General features: G+C 40.6%; 1 protein-coding gene and 1 pseudogene across 3 annotated transcripts in view; one reads left to right on the top strand and one right to left on the bottom strand.

Moving 5' to 3' along the window:
- The window catches only part of Pak5 (p21 (RAC1) activated kinase 5), a 297,256-nt gene that overhangs the window by 113,531 nt on the left and 171,139 nt on the right, over positions 1–12,586 (top strand). The window lies entirely within an intron of this gene.
- On the bottom strand, positions 10,069–11,439 carry LOC114703665 (annotated as a pseudogene).

The following is a 12,586-nucleotide window of genomic DNA, read 5'->3' as shown; positions in this document are numbered from 1 at the left end:
ATTGTAGGAAGATGGTAAGTATCAGTATAGCTTTAAGGGAGTAAAGATATGAGACAGGAAAAAGAAAGATAAAATGAAAGTATTGTCTAATTGTTGTGAGTATGAAATATACAATCCTTTAGGTAATTTCAGTATATAATCTAGAGGATATTTTTAATTTATCCTACTGTGGAAAACTGAACTGGGGTATTTAGTGCACTTCTCACACCTGCCTTGACATAATGAGGACTACTTTCTAGGGAAGAATGGGTAAATGTTAACTCTCTAGCATTTATGGCCTACCAAGTATATGAACTAAAACAAGAACAGCCAGAGGAAGCTCACAGGCACAAATACATACGTTTGCCATCTGCAGCTGTCATTGGCTCAGCACACAGGAAATTTGAATGTTCAGGGGCTATGGGTGGAGCACTATCTGGTTCTGATAGAATAACAAAGGTGGCGATGGCCATGAGCTAGGTAATATACTAGACCCTTCTTTTATACCTTATCATTTATTTCTTATTTGTTGAGTAGTCACTCTGTACCATGACAATAGGTGGTCATATGTCCAAGTCACCTCCAAGAGGTGCATTGACATTAGGGGTGTGTTTGTAATGAGATCTCTCCATGGGAGGGATGGTGAAATGAAAATTTACAACTCAGATTTCTTCACTCTGAGACTAAACTTTGTAAATAAACAGCATCCCCTTTCTACTGTTTTTCTGGACTGCTTCCATTGTTCTCCAGGGTCTGTGTTAACACTGGCATTCTCCCAGTCAGCAGGTGTGGCCAATTTTAGTGTGAGGCTTAGCAAGCTAACGTTAGCATCTCAAGCCTTACAGAGGGAGAATGGCAACTTGATTGTGGAAATAAATACTGGAAAGGAATTAAAAACCTGAGCCCAAATCCTCACCTTTGCTGACTTTGGTGATAGAAATATATCACCCTCACTTATCTTTGCCAAACACTGTGATGATTCCTTGATTCTACTTCTAAAATTTTAGGTGAAAGTTTAGAAAAAGAAGTAAATAAGCATAAAATAACATATCCAGAGAAAAACAGGTAACAGGAAAAACAAATATATGAAGTTCAATGAGTACTCTGATACTTAGTTCATTAATTAATTTAAATTAATTTTTCCTTTCAGGAGTAGAGCACCACCCTTCTGATTTCAAGTTTCTCTCTAGGAATACCTTGATCTAAAATTTGTGTCTTTTATTCACTTACTGAATAAAGTATTGCCTGAAACATAAATATAGCAAGGTATTGACATGTGTGTTGCTTCTGTCTTTGTGTTATTATGATCATTTTATATACATACTTTCTGCTTGTACAAGTGTTTTTCAGAGAAGTGTGTGAGTGGATTGTGTTAGCATAGGAGATAAAGGTTGTCACAGTTTCCTAGAACTAAGAGTTTCCCAGGATGCAATATATTTATTGCCAAAAATAGGACAGACTCAGGCAGAATGGTATAACTGATCATTATAAATGCATACATGCCTCTTATACATGCTGTAAGGTCTTTCCCACAGAAGTGCTAGCGGTTTACATTGCTAACAAGCCGTCTGTGTGAGTGCTTCCATTCAGCACTGTTTTCTTCATGCTTGATGTTCTCAATATCTTGACTTTTGCCAATCAGTTGAGTGTGAAATGGAATCTTGCTGTAATTTGATTTCCCTGGTTACTAATGAAGTTTGGCATCTTTTCATGTACTGTTCACCATTCGCGTTTGCTCTTCTGTGAAGTGCCTTCCTTATTTCCATCTTGTTTTCCTGTGGAATTGTGTTATCAGATTCATCTTAGGCATCTCATCAGAGTCTCTCTTGGTGTTACCACTGTTTACACTCTATAGCAGTAGAACTAATGGCATTTTATATTGAATAGTTCTTTTTTGTGGGATAGCATCCTGGTTAGCAGTCTCCTAGGTCCTTACCCACTATCTGCAATAGCATCCCATTTGTGAGAATAAAAAATGCTCCTACACATAAAAATATCTTTAGTCAAATGGTTCCCTGGTTGAGATCATCTAGCCTATCTCTCATCATACCAACTCCTATCAAAGAGAAGAATGAGCAATGAACAAATTCCCTTTCCATTTCTCCCTGACAGATTCATCTGCATGTGTTCAAAGATTGTTTCAAGTCACCCAGCAGATGTATTTGCTGGCCACTGGCTGCATAGTTCTTAGAAGTGTTCTTAACCTCTGAGCTATCTCTCCAGGCCCCTATATACACAATGGAGTACTACTCAGCAGAGAAAAACAATGACATCATGAGGTTTGCAGGCAAATGGATGGATCTAGAAAAAAATCATCCTGAGTGAGGTAACCCAGACTCAGAAAGACAAACATGGTATGTACTCACTCATAGGTGGATACCAGATGTAAAACAAAGAATGACTAGACTGCTACTCACAATTCCAGGGAGGCTACCTAGTAAAGAGGACCCTAAGAAAAACACCCAATTACACCCAATGACAGAGAAATGGATGAGATCTACATGAGCAAACTGGACATGGGGAGGTTAATGAAGGGGAAGGGCCGGGGGAGAGTTTAGGGGAGCGGACATCCCAGCTGGATCAAGAACAGAGAGGGAGAACAAGGAAAGAGATACCATGATAAATGAAGACCCCCATGGAACAGGAAGAAGCAAAGTGCTAGAGAGGTCCCCAGAAATCCACAAAGATACCTCCACAATAGACTACTGGCAATGGTCGAGAGAAAGCTCAAACTGACCTACTCTGGTGATCGGATGGCCAAATACCCTAAGTGTTGTGGTAGAACTCTCATCCAATGACTGATGGAAGCAGATGCAGAGATCCATGGCCAAGCCCCAGGTGGAGCTCCGGGAGTCTAATCAGCGAGAAAGAGGAGGGATTGTATGAGCGAAAGATGTTGAGACCATGATTGGAAAAAGCACAGGGACAAATAGCAAAACTAGTAGAAACACATGAACTATGAACCAATAGCCAAGGAGCCCCCATGGAACTGGATCAGGCCCTCTGGATAAGTGAGACAGTTGATTAGCTTGAACTGTTTGGGAGGCCCCCAGGCAGTGGGACTGGGACCTGTCCTTAGTGCATGAGCTGGCTGTTTGGAACCTGGGGCCTATGCTGGGACACTTTGCTCAGCCTGGGTGAAGGGAGGAGGGGCCTGGACCTGCCTTGACTGAATCTACTAGGTTGAGCTGAATCCCCAGGGGAGTCCTTGCCCTGGAGGAGATGGGAATGGGGGAGAGCACGGGGGCGTGGGGTGAGAGGAGGGAGGACAGGGGAATCCGTGGTTGATATGTAAATTTTTTTCTATTTTATAAAAAAAAAAAAGAAGTGTAATGGCCAGAACAGTAACATCTCAAGTTGTCTTCCAATCCTGCCTTGCCTCTTTGCCTACATTCTTTCTCCCCTTTCTTAGGATTCCATATTCCAATTCAAGTATTAGCACCAACTGTTTATCTCAGTATTCCCTCAGGAAACTGAGCTAACACAAACAATTGTAGCAAAGATATCCTATGGATAAGATTGAAACTGGATCACTAAACTGTCTGAAAGCAATAAGAATAACATTTTTAGTGGTAAATTATGATGAAAATAAAGCCTGGCATGTGGCTGCAGCACAGTTACTTAAGCTTTCACTAGTAGCAAATTGGGTTAAGGGTTGGGGACAGACAGGTCAGGTGTTGGGAGTTTGAGAAGTGGCAGTACACAGTGAATATTAGAGCAGTGGTTATTAAGTACCTTGTCAAGTAGGAGGGCTGCCTTTGACCCACATGAAGAAAAATGTTACACTGTTAAGGTTAATTGACAATATGAGGTGTGTTGGGAAAGCCAAAGGACATGTTCTACAAATTTATAGCATTCTTATCTCTGGTCGTTGCAGTACAGACAGTCCATGAAGCCAAGCCTAGAGTCTGACTATGAGGTTAGCAGAGTTATACAGGAGTCTACATACATGCTTTGTATGGTCTTCCATTTCAGACTTAAGGCCATTATGACCAGTGTCCTGAAACCTAGAATGAGTTCATTTGAATTGATGAGCTTAAGATCATTAAAATACTAAACTTCCCCAACCCACAATAGAAGAGAGGAGGAATCCTTCCTTTATAGAGGTCAGCCTTCTTGGGTCACTGGTTGTGTAGGAATCTCACCTACAACAGGTATCATTTAAAATAATTTTGATCTCCATTAGGGTTTTCTCTGTCACTCCCTAGAACCCAATAACTAGAATGTAGTCTCATGAGAAAAGAATCAGTACTTCCACGGGAATAAATGTCCTAACCTCTGAAAATTGAAGTGTCTGGCTACTATGTGTCATACGTAACATGAAAACCCACTTGGGAATAGACTCAAAGCATTAGAATTGAAGTATGGAGGGATCACATTAGACTAGTGAGTACTCACATTAAAGATACTTACCCATAGCTGATGACTCAATATTTTGTCAAGCATACTTGAAGTAGATTCTTGTAGATTTCTGGTATGACTCTTCAAAACTTGGGGTCTAGAATGGCTATGGTGGTTTGAATGAGAATGCTCCCTTAGGCTAATATATTTAAATACTTATATATTTGAATGGTTTGGAGGAACTGTTTGGGAAGGATTAGGAGGTTTAGCCTGTTTAAAGAGGTGTATATCACTGTGTCACTAGTGACAAGTTTTGAGGTTACAAAAACCCACGCCATTCCAAGTTAGCTCAGTCTTTGCCTCATGTTGTTTTCTCAAGATGTAAGCTCTCGGCTACTGCTCCAATGCCATTGCTTGCCTGCTGCCATGTTCACCTCTGTGATGGACATGGACTCTGACCCTCTGAAACTGTAAGCACCAAACATAGTCTTCTATAAGTTACCTTGATTGTGGCATCTTATCACAGCAACAGAAAGCACCTAAGACAATGTCCTACATCAAATAAAAGTTTAAAAAATCCTCACTTCTTTTGACATTCTTTTATTTTCCTTGCTGCTATATTTTCATTTGACAATTTCTTACATGTCTATAATAAATTTTGGTCATTTTTATCATCCACCACCTTTTCCTATCCCCTTCCTCACCATCCTGAAGCCCTTCTTACCAAAAATTCCCCCTTTACTTTTAAGGTTTTTGTTTTGGAGCCTCTATCTTTAATTGTGGCTGCTTGAATGAGTGTTGGTAGTGGGCTATTTATTAGAGCATAAACAACTTGTTGGTAGCCACACTACTGGTGGAAATGGTACCCTTCTGTTGTGGAAAATTACTTTAACTAGGTAAAGAGGTATTACATGTGTTTATGTTGCAGAATATTACCTTAACTAGGTAAAAATGTGTTGTATTTGTTTATGCTGTATTTGTTTGACAATGGAAAGTTGTATTGCTGATTCAACTTGCCTGCCTAAGGCACCTGGTTGATCTAAAAAAAAGGCTGAACAGCCAATAGTCATGCAGTAAAGGAATGGCAGGGCTGGCAGGCAGAAAGAATAAGTAGAAAGAGGAGTTTAGGCTCATAAAGAGAAAACGAGAAAAGAGGAGAGAACAAGGAAGAAAGAAAGGGAGACGCCCAGGGCCAGCCAGCCAGGCAGCTGCCGGCTAGTCAGACACACAGTAAGACATACAGAATGAAAGAAAGGCAAAAAGCCCCAAAACAAAATGTAGATGAAGAAAAACATGTTAATTTAAGTTAAAGGGAAAAAGCTATCAAGAAATGAACATAAAATAAGGCCAAGCATTCATAAATAATACTAAGTCTCTGTGTCATGATTTGGGAGTTGGTTGGTGACCCCAAAGAAAGCCTGCTACAACCTTCGACCACCATCCATTAACAACCATTCATCCATGATGAAATGTCGACAAACCTAATCATGTGTAGATCTTGTTTAAGGAACCACAGATTCAGTCAGTTAATGAGTTCATTGCCTATGCCATGATTAAAAGACATAATTTTGCATCACTTCTTCCCATCTTCTGTATCTTTCATGCTTTTTGTCCCCCCTTTCCATGGTGTTCTGTGAATTTCAGAAAGGATGATCTAGATATCCTTTTCAGAGTCAAACAGTTAACAGTCACTGTTACTATTCTCAGGGCTTTGACCAGTTATGCGACTCTGCATTAACTGACACACACTGCAAAAACAAGCTTCTCTGGAAAGGCCTGTAAGTAGCGCTAATCTGTAAGCATTTAGAATGCTATTTAACAAAATGTCCATTTAGCAGAAAACAATAGCAGACTCCCATCTACAGTATATAACTACCCAAGCTCTAGGCTCTTGGGCACATTTTCTGTACCTGACATAAGTTTCTTCTTGTAGAACAGGTTTGAAAGTCAATCCGAAAGTAGTTAATAACACCAATAACAGTTGTGCAACTTTTATAATCATAGATACATCTTTCCTGAAAGATAATTATTGTTGCTCTTAGGGTTCAGGGGCTAATTCTAACTATTAATGACTTTTCTTCCCCAGAAGCCTGCATAGTACTTTCTGCCACCATGAAAGTAGCCACTAGGAAGGAAGCTTGACGTCTCTATGTGCTACAACCAAAGTGTGTGGTGTCTTCAGCAATATGGTCTTACCATATAGTTCTGTTACACAACAAAATGCCATGATGCTATTCTATATTGTTTTAGGTGCCCCTGCAGCCTCCCTCACCAGCAATTAATAGGGTAGTGTGCCACATCTTGCACTGGTTTTTTAGTTAAATAACCTACGATTTCATGGAGTAGCATTATCTATCTGTATAGGACAGCACCATTGAAACTCTTCTTAAGTTACATTTTTAAATGAACTTGCAAAATAGTAGGTTTCAGCATGGCTTTTTCATATATCACCACCTTTGAATAACCTTTTCCTCTATATCCTCTCTGTTCCTAGGCCCTCCTCCATCCCATCTTTAGTACTCCTCATCTCTACTTTCACGTCAGATATGTTCTATGATCCTTGTTCTCTTAAGGCTTCTTTTGTTTCCTTTCCCGCTAATAGCCCATTTCTAACTTCCTGAATCCTACAAGCACTTCAAGTTAAACAAAGTAATCTATAAACCTAAAGATAAGATCCACAAATGAGAGGGAACATGAGTTGCTTATTTTTCTGATCATTGATTATCAGTATATTTTCCAGTTCCATCCACTTTCCTGCAAATTTCATAACTGCACTTTTTGACATGAACCAACCTGAATCAGGATTCCAGACATGGCCCCAAGGTGGAGTACCAAGGATGGAATAGAAGTAGAGAAGTAACAAAAGGAGAGAGTTAAAAAGCTGGGATCAGGAGGGCTACATGGGTTTATGACCCAAGTCAGCAAGGTTATTAACAGCACAGCTCTTTTTATACCCCTCCAATGGGTAATCAGAGCACAAGCTGGTGAAGAACAGCAGACAGCAGAATTACAGGGAGCTCGAAATAACTCAAGTTCCTCTTTAGCAAGGTACAATCTAGAATGGGGGAAAATGTATTTCACACCTCAGTATCTCGAATGTTTGACCTCATGCATACTGGAATGGGGGCTAAATATAAAGCACCAGTTCTTTCACTATAGCCTCCCAAGGCCCTGGGTACCAGTCTATAGCTGCCTTTGCCTAGCATGACCGTGGCGGCTAAGTGAGGGGCAAAATGCCTATATCCCATCATCAGGGCCTCCAGACAGTCTCCAATCCAGTCTAGGCCCCATCAATTTTTCTTTACATCTGAATAAGATTCTATTGTATATGCACATCGTAAATTTGTTATCCATTCATCAGTTGGTAGAGATGTAGGCTAACTTCTCCTGACTATGGAGAATAGAGCAGCAATAAACATGGATGTGCAAGTATCTCTAAAAGAGTATCTAGAGTGCTTGGGGAATATACCCAGCAATGGTATATCTGTGTCTTATGGTAATTCTATTTTTAGATTTTTTTGAAGAAATATCTACTGAATTTCCTTTGTGGGTCTAAGAATTCACATTCTTACCAACAGTGAATAAAGGCTCTGCTTTGCCCAGAACCCTACCAGCATTTGTTGTCATTCTGGCCGGGTAAGATGGAATCTCAACAAAATTTGTATTTCTCTGATGCTTAAGGATATTGAACACTTCTTAAAAATATTTATTAGCATTTACACTTCTTCTTTTGAGAACTCTCTGTTCAGTGGCAAAACCCAGTTTTGTTTGGATTGTTTGTTCTCCTGGTGTTTGGGGTGTTTTTTAAATGTCTTTGAATATTCTGAATAGTGATTCTCTGGAAAGGTTTCCTCTCATCCTGTAGACTGTCTAGTCCTTTAATTAACAACTTCGCTTTCTATACATGGACCTTTTAAAAAATTTCACAAGGTCTCACTTGTCAGCTCTTGGCTTAATTCTTGAGCCACCATAACCTTATTTAGAAACTCCTTATCTATGACTATATAGTTTTGAAGTATGGCTTGATGTGTACTCCTTAATTTTCCTCTAGCAGTTTCAGAGTTTCTTGTCATATGCTGAAGTCTTTGATCCATTTGCAGTTGATTTTTGTACAGGATTAGAAACAAGGATAGTTTCATCCTCCCACATGTAGACATCCAGTTTCAAAGATGCTGCCTTATTTTTCCAGTGTGTATTTTTGGCCTCTTTGACAAAGATCAAGTGGCTGTTGTTGTATTTTTTGTATCTGGGTCATCTATTCTATTCCACTGGTGCACGTGTCTGTTATTATGCCGGTATCATGCTGTTTTTATTACTATGGCTCTATATAACAACTTAAAATCAACTGTGGTGGCACATGCCTCAGTTTTCTGTTTTGTCTATTTGTTCATTTGGTTCTACTCAAGGTTGCCTTTGCTATCAGGATCTTTTATGCTTCCATATAAGTATTAAGAATATTTTTTTATTTCTCTGAAGAACAGTATTGGAATTTTTATTGGAATTACATTGAATCCATAGATTGCTTTTGGTATGATGACCATTTTCATTATATTAATCCAGCCAATGAATGAGCATGGGAATTCTATTCATCTACTAATATCTTTTTTTCCAGTGTTTCATATTATAGTAGATGTCTTTCACTTCCTTGATTTAGGCTTATTCTAACCCTTTTTTTCAGTTATTTTTTTCTTTTATTTTTGAGATTATAATATAGTTATATCATTTGTTTTTTCATTCTCTCCATCTGAACCCTTCCTTGCTCTTTCAAATTGATAGCCTCTTAAAAAAAAAATCAATGCTATGTACATATATGTTTTAAGTTATTGTGACTGCAATTGTTTCCTAATTACTTAGTGTGTTCATTATTGGTATATAGGAAGCATACTAATTTTTCTGTGTTAATTTTATATGCTTCCACTTTGTTAAAATGTGTTTATCAGCTCTAGGAGTTTTCTAGTGGAGTCTTTAGGGCCTTCTAAATATAAAGTCATGTCATTTACCAATAGGAACTACTGCTGCCATGAGGACCAGCCTCTAGCAGCTCAAGATTTGAGGAGGAGCCGATGGAGTCGGAAGACTAATCACTTAACTTGGTTTTTCTATCTGAAGGAGTAAAACAACTCTCTGGGGCTGGTGAGGGGGGCCTAACTTAACTCTCTGGAGACAGCAGAAGAAAGAACACACACACACACACACACACACACACACACACACACACACACACACCTTCAACATGTCAGGATCTCACTGAGTGTGTTCATAGATGACAAGCGTTCAGCAGGTTAGAGAAACTGAAGAGGAGATTCAGGGCAGGCAAACTACTGGACAAACACACACGGACTATTCTAAGGGCGAAACCTTCGTTCTTCACTTTATTATTCTTTCTGTTGCTTGTTCTACTCTATTCTTCTGATGTTTCCCTTCTGTATATCTTTTTTTTATTGCACATCACTCTTTTATTATACTGATCTGGAAAGAAATTTAGTATTTATGCACAAACGAGTTCTGAACCCACATGATAGGGGTCAAGCAGCTAGAACATGATTCAGACAGTGAAAGACAAAACCTGGACATGATCAAGGGGCACTTCACCTCTACAAGACAAGGCAGAAGAATCCTAAAACACAGCAAGAGGCACTCCTGCCCCTTGAGGACAAGGAATTTATCCTATTTGCTATGAGGAATGGCTTATTTTCTGGTGATCACATGGAACTGTTTCAATCACCACTAGAAACCTCAGAGGGGCTGTTGTGTGCTGATAAATATATATGTACTTTTTTTTTTTTTTTTTGTAAAAGTGAATGTAACACATAGACTTGACAGGATTGATTCCAACCTTCTGGGGCCAGCAGCTCCTTTAGTCAGAGAGGAAGGTAGTATCTTTTAAGTCACCATGCAAGTTACTTTCACCCTCCACTGGAATGACTACAGCCCCATTACCTAACAAGGGTGCAGGACAGGCCCCAGGGACAAAATTAGGCTGCAGCTTCTCATTGGTCATACCATAGCATGGTTCCTCTCAGACCTCTTCCTAAAGCAGACCCTTAGTAAACAAAGGATTAAGAAAAACTGTAATTACTACCTCTCAACTCTCCTGGTAAGGGGAGCTGTTCCTGGATGTGGACCAGGAACCTGCACCCCAGAGATGTTATTCTGACTAGATTCTATGAAGGAAGTGGGTGCAGGGGATAAAATACTAAAATGAAAATGGGAGCTGCAGGTTCTCATCTGCAGCTACAACCTAAAGTTAAGATGCTACAGATGTAGTCAGCGTGACAGGTATTGGGGAAGGGTGCCGGAGGCATAAGCAGGCAGGGAGGAGGGTACTGGGGTAGGAGTCGGCCTGCTGGCCTTCACTTCTTGACCTTGCCCTGAGCGGCCACAGCTTCCATGGCTTTCCGCACGGTCTCTTCATCTCCCAGGAACTGCATGGGTTTGACAGGCTTCAAGTTATTGTCCAATTCATAAACAATGGGGATGCCAGTTGGCAGGTTCAGCTCCATGATGGCCTCTTCTGAGAGACCCTCCAAATGTTTGACGATGCCCCGAAGGCATCGGCCATGGGCCGCAATCAGGACTCTTTTCCCCTCCTTGTTCTCGGGGACGATTTCTTCGTTCTAGAAGGGCAGTGCCCTAGCAATAGTGTCCTTCAGGCTCTCACAGGAGGGCAGCTGGTCCTCAGTATGGTCTGCATACCTGCGATCCTTGCTGATGTTTCTGTAGAAGGGATGATCAGGCTCCATCGGAGGTGGTGGGACATCATAAAATCGCCTCCAGATCTTTACCTGCACCTCACCATGCTCAGCAGCAGTTTCTGCTTTATTGAGACCAGTCAGACCCCCATAGTGTTGCTCATTGAGGCGCCAAGTCCTGACTACTGGCAGCCACATCTGGTCAATGGCATCCAGGACTGTCCAGAGGGTCCGGATGGCTCTCTTCTGCACAAAGGTGAAGCAGGATGTCAAATTCATAGCCAGCATCTCGCAACGCCTGTCCGCCGCGCTTCGCCTCCTCGTGGCCCGCTGGGCTCAGGTCGGCATCGTACCAGCCACTGAAACGGTTCTCCAGATTCCAGGCGCTCTCGCTGTGCCGGATCAGCACTAGCTTGTAGGCGGCCATGGCGACAGGCAGGGGGATGCGGCAGGCCCCTTCTGTATATCTTGATGTCTTTCTTCTACCTAACTTTATTTTTTCCCTTACAGTTTATATACTCCAGCAAAATCTTTCAAGCAGTATAAAAATTACAATGTGGTTACATTCTATTTTTTAAATGAATGATTACAATGAATACAAGTAAAAAACAGTATGTTTTTCATATCCTTTACACGATTAAGCATTTTATGCATTACAGGTGAAAAACAAGTTGTCCCAAGAACCCACATACGTTCATACCCATGCAACTTGTTATAGTAATCTAACAGAGTGTAAGCGAGCAAGATATTTTTCTCAGTCATTTTTTTTTTCTAGCAGGCTGCATTTTGTGGTTACAAAGAAAGAACCAATTATTTTTATAATTTATCACAAAAGGTAATCTTATGGATTAGAGTTGGAGGATTAGGGTTAGAGGGTTAAGGGGTTAGGGGATTTGGTGCTTAGGGGGTTAGGGGGCTAGGGTTAGTATTAGAAAATTAAAGGTTGGGGGTTAGGTTAGGGTTAGGGGTTAGGGTTATAGGACTAGGGTTATGGGGTTAGGGTTAGAGTTAGAAAAAAATAATCTTATAAGAATCATAAATCTGGGGGTCCTGCAGAAGGGGTATCAGGATCCACTCTGGTACATGGGCAGGCTTTTTGGAGCCCAGTGCCTAAGGTGTGACAACTTGCCCAACCTTGGTGCAGTGGGGAGGGGCTTGGACCTGCCTCAACTGAATGTACCAGGCTCTGCTGACTCCCCATGGGAGTCCTTGACTTGGAGGAGGTGGGAATGGGGGATGGATTGGGAGATCAAGCTGGGGGACAGGAAGAGGGAGGAGGGGGGTACTGTGGGTGGTATGTAAAATGAATAGAAAATTTCTTAATAATAAATTTTTTTTTTAAAAAAGAAAACCACTGTTCTATTGTATGGGGAAAAATAATCACAAATCTAAATATGAAAAGAATCAGTGATCTCTACTTTAAATCTTCAGGTTGTACACCTATTCATTAACAGTTTTTTCTATCAGGAAACTGAGGCAGAAATGGGCACAAGGAATTAATCATCTTTTCATCCTAGCAATAAAGATATGTCAGCCAGCAATAGCCAGACTCTCATTGTTTTTGCTTTTTGACC

This window comes from Peromyscus leucopus, chromosome 4 (assembly GCF_004664715.2).
Source record: "Peromyscus leucopus breed LL Stock chromosome 4, UCI_PerLeu_2.1, whole genome shotgun sequence".
Taxonomy (NCBI): domain Eukaryota; kingdom Metazoa; phylum Chordata; class Mammalia; order Rodentia; family Cricetidae; genus Peromyscus; species Peromyscus leucopus.
Note: the sequence above shows the minus strand (reverse complement) of the source record. Positions and strands in the feature narration are given on the sequence as shown.